General features: G+C 42.5%; 1 non-coding gene across 1 annotated transcript; it reads left to right on the top strand.

Moving 5' to 3' along the window:
* Positions 1 to 9,261: 9,261 nt before the first annotated feature.
* Positions 9,262 to 9,368, top strand: LOC127133563 (small nucleolar RNA R71). The gene has a single exon (XR_007807522.1). It is a non-coding gene; the product is annotated as a small nucleolar RNA R71 (small nucleolar RNA).
* Positions 9,369 to 9,876: the final 508 nt, after the last annotated feature.

Below are 9,876 nucleotides of genomic sequence, written 5' to 3'. Positions count from 1 at the left end.
GGTGGATTGTTAAGATGACTGATATTCAAGTAAAACACTAAAGATACTGTGACGACACGAGCTTTCAGCTTTAGCGTAGATCTCTCATTTGCACAAGCCAGTTCGAATCATGTTATTATAGCTCAACCTAATGTCTCTGTTTCTATTTCACCCGGCTTCATTCTAGCGCAATCACATTAAGCCCTTTGCCTCCGCACGCACTTAATGAAGTAGCCGGTTAGTGACTTTGATCCTTTTCTTAGCACGGGGGTCTGGTACACTAGTGTGGTACCCCTTTATATATCCCCTTTTTGAAGGTTGTGGGGGATCGAACTGTAGTTCTCCCTACCGAGTCCAGTACCAAGTACCTCTGGACCAACCAGCTGGGGTTTCTGTTCCTTCTTTTTGTGTATCTTTGCAACCTTTTGTATGGTTCGTTTATCAATTTCTTGATAGCAACAGTATGAAGGAGTTTCTTAATTTTGTAGGCATCAAACACTTATATTCATCGGCTCTCCACGTGGTTTGCGCTCGAGACGGTGTTGACTGCTAGTATAAACTACTAGGGGTTACTCTAGAATGGAGACTTAAGGTGTCGGTATAATGGTTATTCAAACTGATCTCGTAGAAATGAGGGATCTAGGATGTCGGGACGGTATCAATCTTGTTAGATCTTTCTCAATTTTCCTAATAAAGCCTCCACAAGATAACCTATGTACTCGTAGGGTATGCATTTAATCTTAAGGAAAAAAATTTTGTTATGCCAAAATATGTATAAATGATTGAAAAGGACAAACAATTTTTTTTTTGTATTGGCTGAAAATACTAACAATAGAAACAAGTAGAGGAGTGATAAGGATTTCCTCCCACATTTAAGCAATGCATTATCCTCAATGCGACAGTATACAGAAATAAAAAGGAAAGAAACAAAAATCACTGCTCGTCGTTACGCGGCTGGCTTCTGCATGCTCTAGCTCTTGCTCTTGCGCGCTCACCTCTTCCTCGCTGGGTAGGATCCAATCCTACATGCTGAGTGTACTCCTGGATGGCATCTACGCGATAAGTCATGGCACTCATCTGGTCTGAAAGTTCCGCCATCCCCTGATCATGCCAGTTAGCATAATCGTGTTGATCCCGCTGTATTTGCTGGATCGCTTGCATCATTTCTATTTGGCGGTCTTCCATTCTTTGGTTGTGTCGCAACATCTCGGCGTAGATGTTTTCCATGGAGGCAGGTCTTCGTTCGCTTCTCCGCTGTCCCCGAGAAGAAGTCTCTGCAGCGTGCTCTTGAGGTGGTTGAGGCATGCCTCTGTCAAGCTCCTCCTCGACTTCATCTACACCATTACCAGGATTTCCATCATTTGGCTCGGGGGCGTCCAGATCAAAAATCCAATTTGCCATTTCTCTCGGGTCTGTGCGGTTCCTGTTGGGCATGATGATGCTTCTAACTACCTTGTTTCTGACAACAGGATGATACTTCCCATCATCTCTTGCTTTGATCAGGTGTGAAGCACGGCAGTAGTCGATGTCGAGGAATTCTTCCTCCAGGGCTGGTAAGTTGGGTAGCCTATCTCCCAGGTTCAAGCCTAATGCTATGGAGGTGATGATTCCCCCACAATAAAACGCCTGGCTGACTCTCATGCATGCAACCTGGATGTTGGCTAGTAGGAAAGGAGTAACATTGAACGTAATTTGGGCAAACACACAGTGAAGAAGGAAAAGTTCCTTGGAGTTTACCTTATGGTTGCTGACTCTTCCAAAAACTGTGTGCCACAGGACTCGGTGAAAGTATTTAATGGTTGGGTTGTGGATATATGTTGCGTTAAGCGTATCCCAGCTCGTGGCGTTCATGTTGGTGAGGTTGTGCCAAACTGGAAATGCTATCTCTGACCATCCTTCTGGGATGCAGCAGTGGATTCCTTCTCCATGTCGGAAACCAAGCATTCTCGCTATCTGAGTTTGATTAAGGGAATACTCGGTGCCGAACATTCTAAATGTGGCGACTCCGATGAGATGCTGAGTAGCGCCAGGGGGTGTGATATAGGAGTAGGAACTCAGAAATTCCAGGGTTAGCGCTTCGTAGGTTGGCTGCAGCGTGGTACAGAGTTGCGTCAAGATGGAGTTTGTTAGCATCCACTCCACGCCCTCCAAAAGTCCTAACTCCGCCAGGCATTCATGATCAACATACCTCGTAGCTTGAATTGAGCGTTGGTAGAACTTGAGGTAGTTGTTTCTTTGGCGTTCGTCGGCTTCTCCATTTCGGAATACGACGGTTGATAGGTCGGGAGTAGCTCTCTCTTGACGGGCCATTTGTAAGGCTTATGAACCTTTTGGTATTGGTGGGTGGGATGGAATATTTAAGTGAGTTACACGCTTGAAGAAAATGTAAAGAATTGAATAATGGAAGCAGAATGGTACGAGAGTGGTAATTGATGAGGAAGAAGGGGAAAAGAGCATTTGCATTTATAGGCGAGCTCTCTGGAATTCGTGACGGTCGTCACAGGGGTGTGACGGTCGTCACGCGTAACAGATGCGTAACGGTCGTCTGCAACGGTCAGATGCTCGTAACGATCATTTGCATGCCGTGTGACGATCGTGGCAGATCCGTGACGGTCGTCACGTCTGTGAGACGGGTGTCACCCTATATGTGACGGTCGTCACATGCTGATTTTCAATTTTCAACACAGGTTGCAGCAGCATATGATAACAGCATAATAATGATAACTAAGCAATTGAATTTTAAAAGCATAAATGCAAAAATAAATAACTAAATGAATAAGCAGAAATAAATGAATAACAATTGAATTGATAAATTGAAATTAAATGTAACATAGAAAAAAAATAGTAACGATAACATAGCAAACAAAAGTAATAAAGTAATTAAACAAAGGTAATAAAATAAATGTGCTCCCTCCCCACACAAAACAAAGCAGTGTCCTCATTGCTTAGTGCGAGTAGGAGAAAACAATGGTCAGTAGTATTAGCCACGGTTTTGTCCCAGTGCAGCTACAGCTTCGCTCAGGTGATGAAACTGCTCAACGGCTATATCCATCAGGCCTAAGACATCAAAGCGTATGATCTTTATCTCTTCTTTCACAAATTGTGATGTCAGCTTGGAAACCATTCAGACGGGTGAGAAGCATGGCATGATTATCAGCATATGATAGAGGAACCGGTTCATCAATGTTATAATAGTTAGGAGGTGTTTCAGGGTCAGATTCTTCCATATGGATAGGGTCATTGATATACTCATATTTGGGCGGTGTCTCGGGAGGTGAAGGTGGATCAATGGGGTGTTCATCTAAGTCATATAGCCAGTTATTGTGGTTGTGAACACTCGTTCTCTCATGGTTAGGCAAGGTAAATAGTCGAACCACTTCGTTATTGATTAAATAATCAAAGGTATCCATCCCAAGGTTTCTTATGATTCTACGATTAAAGCAAAATTCGATATCCATGGGTCGGATGTTTCCAAATGGTACATGCTCATAAAGTGGGCGTCTAAGTCCGATGGCGTCTGCTATCATGGTTACTAGGCCACCTATTATTATTGGGGTACGATTGTTCTTAGCAAGGTGGACAAATCTCTCTATCATGAATGTCACGACATTGACATATCGACCTTGATCGACACATAGCAAGATGAAAAGTTCATCGCGGGACACTATGGTGTTATTCTCTTCCTTACCAAATAAGGTGTGGGCCAGTATTTTATGAAAGTATCGGATAGCAGGGTTATGGAACATTTGTGAGTGCATCTCATTCGGGTTCGGGTTGGATTCTCCAGTTATGCTACCCCAAAAGTCATCTAGGTCGATGTCATCGATTAGGTCCTCCTGGCGGGTAGTAAAGATGAAAGGGCCACTAGGGAATCCTAGGAGGTCAGCAAGGTCTCGACGGCTATAGGTGAAGTCCATGCTAAACAACCTAAAGGATATCAACCCTTTGTTAAGTCCGTAACCATGTTCGAGGTTGTATACAAGGGAGCTAAGGAATTCTAAGGTTAGTTCACGGTACGTGACAAACCGTCTCTTAATGGTTGCGTTCTCCCACCCAAGCTGGTTAAACATAAATAGGATGCTATCTCGGATGCCTAATTTATCCATGGTAGGTCCATCATAATATATGGTCAATTCCATATCCTTCCGGGCTAGATAATCATACCGCCTTCTTTGAACTATGCCTCTGAAAATTGTCTCTATTTGTTGCATGATGAAAGTAAGTAAGTAACTAGTTAGTAATTTTCCTGTTTATTAGTATCCAATATGTCTAAGTTAGTTACTAGAAGCAACAAGAATGACTGCAAAGAATCAAGAAGAGGGGAGCAAACAAAATAAAGAAGAAAATCAAAGAAGGAAAATAGTTTGTAACAAAGATAACAAAAAAGGTGGGTTGTCTCCCACTAAGCACTTTGTTTAATGTCGTAAGTTCGACAGTAGCGTCGCGTTGTACTAGGTTTGGGGTTGAGCGGGCAGCTCTATGAGTTTGAGACTGTTCGAATAGTCTCTATTTTCGATATTATGATAATGCTTTAGTCGCTGCCCGTTTACTATAAAAGGGTCACTATTCCTACCTTTTATTTCTATCGCACCACTATTTAGGACTTTGGTGATCTCGAAAGGGCCGGACCACCTAGATTTGAGTTTTCCAGGAAAAAGTTTAAGTCTTGAATTGAATAGTAGCACTACGTCGCCGACTTTAAACTCCTTCCTAGAAATGCGTTTGTCATGCCATCTTTTGGTTCGCTCTTTGTAGATCCTGGCATTCTCGTAAGTGTCCAATCTCAGCTCTTCTAATTCGTGGATGTCCAGAATCCGTTTCTCGCCTACGGAAGTATAGTTTATATTTAGGGTTTTAATTGCCCAATATGCTTTGTGTTCTAATTCCACGGGGAGGTGACATGATTTACCATAAACTAGTTTGAAGGGTGTGGTTTCTATCGGGGTTTTGTATGTCGTCCTGTAGGCCCACAAAGCTTCGTTTAGTTTGGATGACCAGTCTTTTCGGGATATTCCTACGGTCTTCTCAAGAATTTGTTTTATTTCTCGATTCGAGACTTCGACTTGCTCGCTAGTTTGTGGATGATACGGTGTTGCTATGCGGTGTCGGACTCCATACTTCAGAAGAAGTTTTCCAAAGATATTCGATATGAAGTGGGAGCCACCGTCACTAACTACTAGTTTTGGCACACCGAATCTGGGAAAGATAATGTTCTTGAATAACTTGATCACTACTCGTGTGTCATTTGTTGGAGAGGCTACAACCTCGATCCATTTTGAAACATAGTCGACAGCCACGAGTATGTACTTATTACCAAAAGAAGCCGGGAATGGTCCCATGAAGTCAATCCCCCATACATCGAAGACTTCTACTTCTAAGATTCCTGTTTGTGGCATTTCATCGCGTCTTGAGATGTTGCCAGTGCGTTGGCACCGGTCGCATTTTATAACCGCGTTATGGACGTCTTTCCATAGAGTCGGCCAAAAGAGGCCTGATTGTAGGATCTTAGTGCAGGTCTTTGAGGTACTTGCATGCCCTCCATAAGGAGCGGAATGGCAATGAGAGATTATATCATCTATTTCGTCCTCCGGAACACATCGACGGAAGATACTGTCGGTACCTCTTTTGAAAAGTAGAGGTTCATCCCAGTAATACTGTTTTAGGTCATGGAAGAATTTCTTCTTCTGTTGGTAAGATAAGTCCGGTGGAAGTACTCGCACAGCTAGGTAGTTGACAAAATCAGCATACCATGGCAGAGTTGCATTCGCATGTATTTCTTCCACGGATTCTTCTGTTTCTGTATCGTTCAATGTTAGTTCAGACATATCACTTTCCATTTGGGCTATGAGCCGTTCGTAAGGGAAATCATCATTAATTGGGATTTGTTCAGGTTTATTCCCTTCGATTCGTGATAAGTGGTCTGCTACTACGTTTTCAGTACCTTTCTTATCTTTTATCTCTAAATCAAATTCTTGTAAGAGCAGGATCCATCTTAAAAGTCTTGGTTAGGCATCCTTCTTACTTAACAGATATCTAATAAAGGCGTGGTCGGTATAGATGATCATTTTCGCCCCCACTAGGTAGGAACAAAATTTGTCCAAAGCAAACACGGCGGTTAGAAGTTCTTTTTCAGTGGTGGCGTAGTTCATTTGGGCTGGATCTAGCATTCTGCTCGCATAGTAAATAGCATGAAGCTTGTTATCCTTTCTTTGTCCTAGTACTGCGCCTACTGCGTAATCACTCGCATCGCACATGATTTCAAAGGGTAATCTCCAGTCAGGTGGTTGCATTATGGGTTCGGTGATTAAAGATGTTTTCAGTTGGTTGAACGCTGTTAAGCATTTTTCATCAAAGATGAAATCAGCGTCTTTCATTAATAATCCTGTAAGTGGCTTGGTTATTTTCGAGAAATCTTTAATAAAACGTCGGTAGAAACCGGCGTGTCCTAGAAAGCTTCTTATTTCTCGTATGGTTTTCGGAGGTTGAAGGTTCTCTATGATTTCGATCTTAGCTTTGTCTACTTCAATTCCTCTGTCAGATACCACGTGACCTAACACAATTCCTTGTTGAACCATGAAATGTCATTTCTCCCAGTTTAAAACAAGGTTTACTTTCACGCATCTTTCGAGTACCATTTCAAGGTTAGATATGCATCCTTCAAAACTCTGCCCGCAAACAGAAAAATCGTCCATGAAGACTTCCATGATGTCGTCTATAAAATCGACGAAAATTGCCATCATGCGTCTTTGGAATGTTGCGGGAGCGTTACATAAGCCAAATGGCATTCGTCGGTAGGCGAATGTACCATAAGAGCATGTGAAGGTAGTCTTTTCTTGGTCGTCAGGATGGATTGGGATTTGAAAGAATCCTGAATAACCGTCTAGATAGCAGAAGTGAGAATGCTTAGCCAATCGTTCAAGCATTTGGTCAATGAAGGGTAGAGGGAAATGATCTTTCCGAGTGGCTTCTTTTAGTTTTCTATAGTCAATGCACATTCTACTTTCGGTCACAACTCTTTGTGCTATGGATTCGCCCTTCTCGTTCTTAACAACTGTAACACCCCCTTTCTTGGGTACTACATGAACGGGGCTAACCCATTGACTATCGGAGATCGGGTATATGATTCCAACATCTAGAACTTTCTTTACTTCATCCTTGACTATGGTACTTAGGATTGGGTTGATCCTTCTCTGGTGTTCTCTAGAGGTTTTACAATCTTCCTCTAGCATAATGTGATGCATACAGATAGAAGGACTTATTCCTTTTAGATCGGCGATGTTATATCCTAACGCTGTTGGATATTTTCTTAGGACATCTATGAATTTCTCAGTTTCCATCTGTCCTAAGTCAGCGTTGACTATTACTGGTCTTTTCAGTTCAGCGTCTAGGAATTCGTATCTTAGGTTCTTTGGTAGTGCTTTTAATTCCAAGTCAGGTTTCTTTGGGCATGGCATGTGGTCGGGTGTAAGTGCTAAGCATTCGCTTAGACTTTCGTTTTGGTATGGTTCATGCCAATTATCGTCTTCAAAGATTGGAGGGATTTGGATTTTCATTATATCAGAATATGTGGTTTCTTGCATCTCCATCTCTCTCACGCACTCGTCTATGACATCAAGTAGATAACAGGTGTCGTCTATAACTAGCGCTTGTAAGAATTGGGTCAAGATGAATTCAACCTTTTCCTCTCCAACTTTGAATGTCAGCTTACCTCTCTTTACGTCTATGATGGCTCCGGCTGTAGCCAAGAATGGCCTTCCTAGTATAATAGGTGTACTGGCATCTTCTTTGATGTCCATGATTATGAAGTATGTAGGGATGTAAAATTGTCCTACATGTACGGGGACATTCTCTAGTATACCGACAGGATATTTGATTGAGCGGTCAGCTAATTGAACAGACATCTTGGTCGGTCTTAGTTCTCCCATACGGAGCCTTTTACAAATGGTTAAGGGCATTACACTAATGCTGGCTCCTAGATCGCATAGAGCTTTGTCTATGATGAATTTTCCAATGCCACAGGGTATGGAGAAACTACCTGGGTCTTTTAGTTTGGGAGGCATGTTATTCTGGATTATGGCGCTACACTCGGCAGTAAGTGTAACTGTTTCGTCATCCTCAATCTTTTTCTTATTGGATAGGATTTCCTTAAGAAATTTGGCATAGGAGGGCATTTGTGTGATGACTTCTGTAAAGGGTATCATAATGTTTAGTTGCTTTAGAAGTTCAACAAATTTCCTAAATTGACTCGCAGTTTTAGAACTTTTGAGTCTTTGAGGATACATAATGGGTGGTTTATAAGGAGGTGGAGGCACATAAGGTTTTTCTTTCTCTTCGGCCTCTTGTGTATTATCTTCTGTTTCCTTTGGTTCATTCACCTGCTCAGTTGAGGTTTTATCTGGTTTTTGGTACATGGCAGGGTTTTGGAGTCTTGGATCTACGGGTCCGTCTACTTCTTTTCCACTTCTCAGTATAACGACATTTGCATGTCCCTTTGGATTAGGTTGCGTCTGTCCAGGAAATGTTCCAGCTGGAGCGACTATAGATGCTTGATGTTGAGCCACTTGTGAAATCTGTGTTTCAAGCATTTTATTGTGGGTGGCTAAGGCGTCTACTTTGTTCGCTAGTTGTTTAAGTTGCTCGCTAGTATGTATGTTTTGGTTCAAGAAGTCTTTGTTTGTCTGAGCTTGGGTAGCTATGAAGCTTTCCATCATTAATTCGAGATTTGACTTCCTAGGCATGTTAGGAGCATTATTAGCTGGCTTTTGATATCCAGGCGGAACAGCTGGTGCTTGGCCAGGTGCATACAGGGCATTGTTATTCTTATACGATAAATTAGGATGGTTTTTCCAACCTGGGTTGTAGGTATTCGAATAGGGATTTCCTTGTGTGTAATTCACTTGATCGGTTGGAACTCCTGCTAATATTTGACATTCTTGTGCAGTGTGTCCAGGGTTTCCACATAACTCACAGTTTGGAGTTACAACAACCACGGTGGTTGCGGGTGGTATAGTCAAGTTATCTAATTTTTGAACAAGGGCATCTACCTTTGCATGAACATGGTCAAGGCTACTAATTTCGTACATTCCACCCTTAGTCTGGGACTTTTCCACTGGATTTCGTTCACCTCCCCATTGGCAATGGTTTTGGGCCATGTTTTCAATGAGTTGATAGGCTTCGTTGTATGGCTTATCCATAAGTGCACCGCCCGCGGCAGCGTCTACTGTAAGTCTTGTGTTATACAGAAGCCCATTGTAAAATGTGTGAATGATCACCCAGTCTTCGAGACCGTGATGTGGACATATCCTCATCATGTCCTTGTATCTCTCCCACGCTTCGTAGAGAGATTCCACATCTTTTTGCCTGAATCCGTTGATTTGAGCTCTCGGCATAGCAGTTTTGCTCGGCAGAAAATGTCGGGATAAGAAGACGTTCTTCAGTTCTTCCCATGTTGTAACGGAGTTCGAGGGTAATGATTGCAACCAAGCCCAAGCTCTGTCTCTTAGTGAGAAAGGAAATATGCGCAGTCTTATCGCATCTTGAGATACACCATTCGCCTTTACAGTGTCTGCGTACTGCAAAAACTTGGCCAGGTGTTCATTAGGATCGTCCGTAGGATTTCCAGCAAATTGATGTTGTTGGGCGGCTGATAATAGTGAGGGTTTCAACTCGAAATCGTTTCGATTGATAGCGGGGGTAGCAATACTGTTGTGAGGTTCTTGTTGGGACGGGGTAGCGTAGAATTTAAGAGGACGATTATGTGGTCCTTCTTCATCCATTTTTGGTTTTTCTTCTGCTTTAGGAGGAGAGAAGATATTAGGAATATCGTACTTTTGTTGATATTCGTGTATTCGGCGTCTCACGTATAAGAACCGCTCTAATTCAGGAACTGGTGGTGCT

This window comes from Lathyrus oleraceus, chromosome 3 (assembly GCF_024323335.1).
Source record: "Lathyrus oleraceus cultivar Zhongwan6 chromosome 3, CAAS_Psat_ZW6_1.0, whole genome shotgun sequence".
Classification (NCBI taxonomy): domain Eukaryota; kingdom Viridiplantae; phylum Streptophyta; class Magnoliopsida; order Fabales; family Fabaceae; genus Lathyrus; species Lathyrus oleraceus.
The sequence above is the reverse complement of the archived record's forward strand: the minus strand, read 5'-3'. Positions and strand labels throughout refer to the sequence as shown.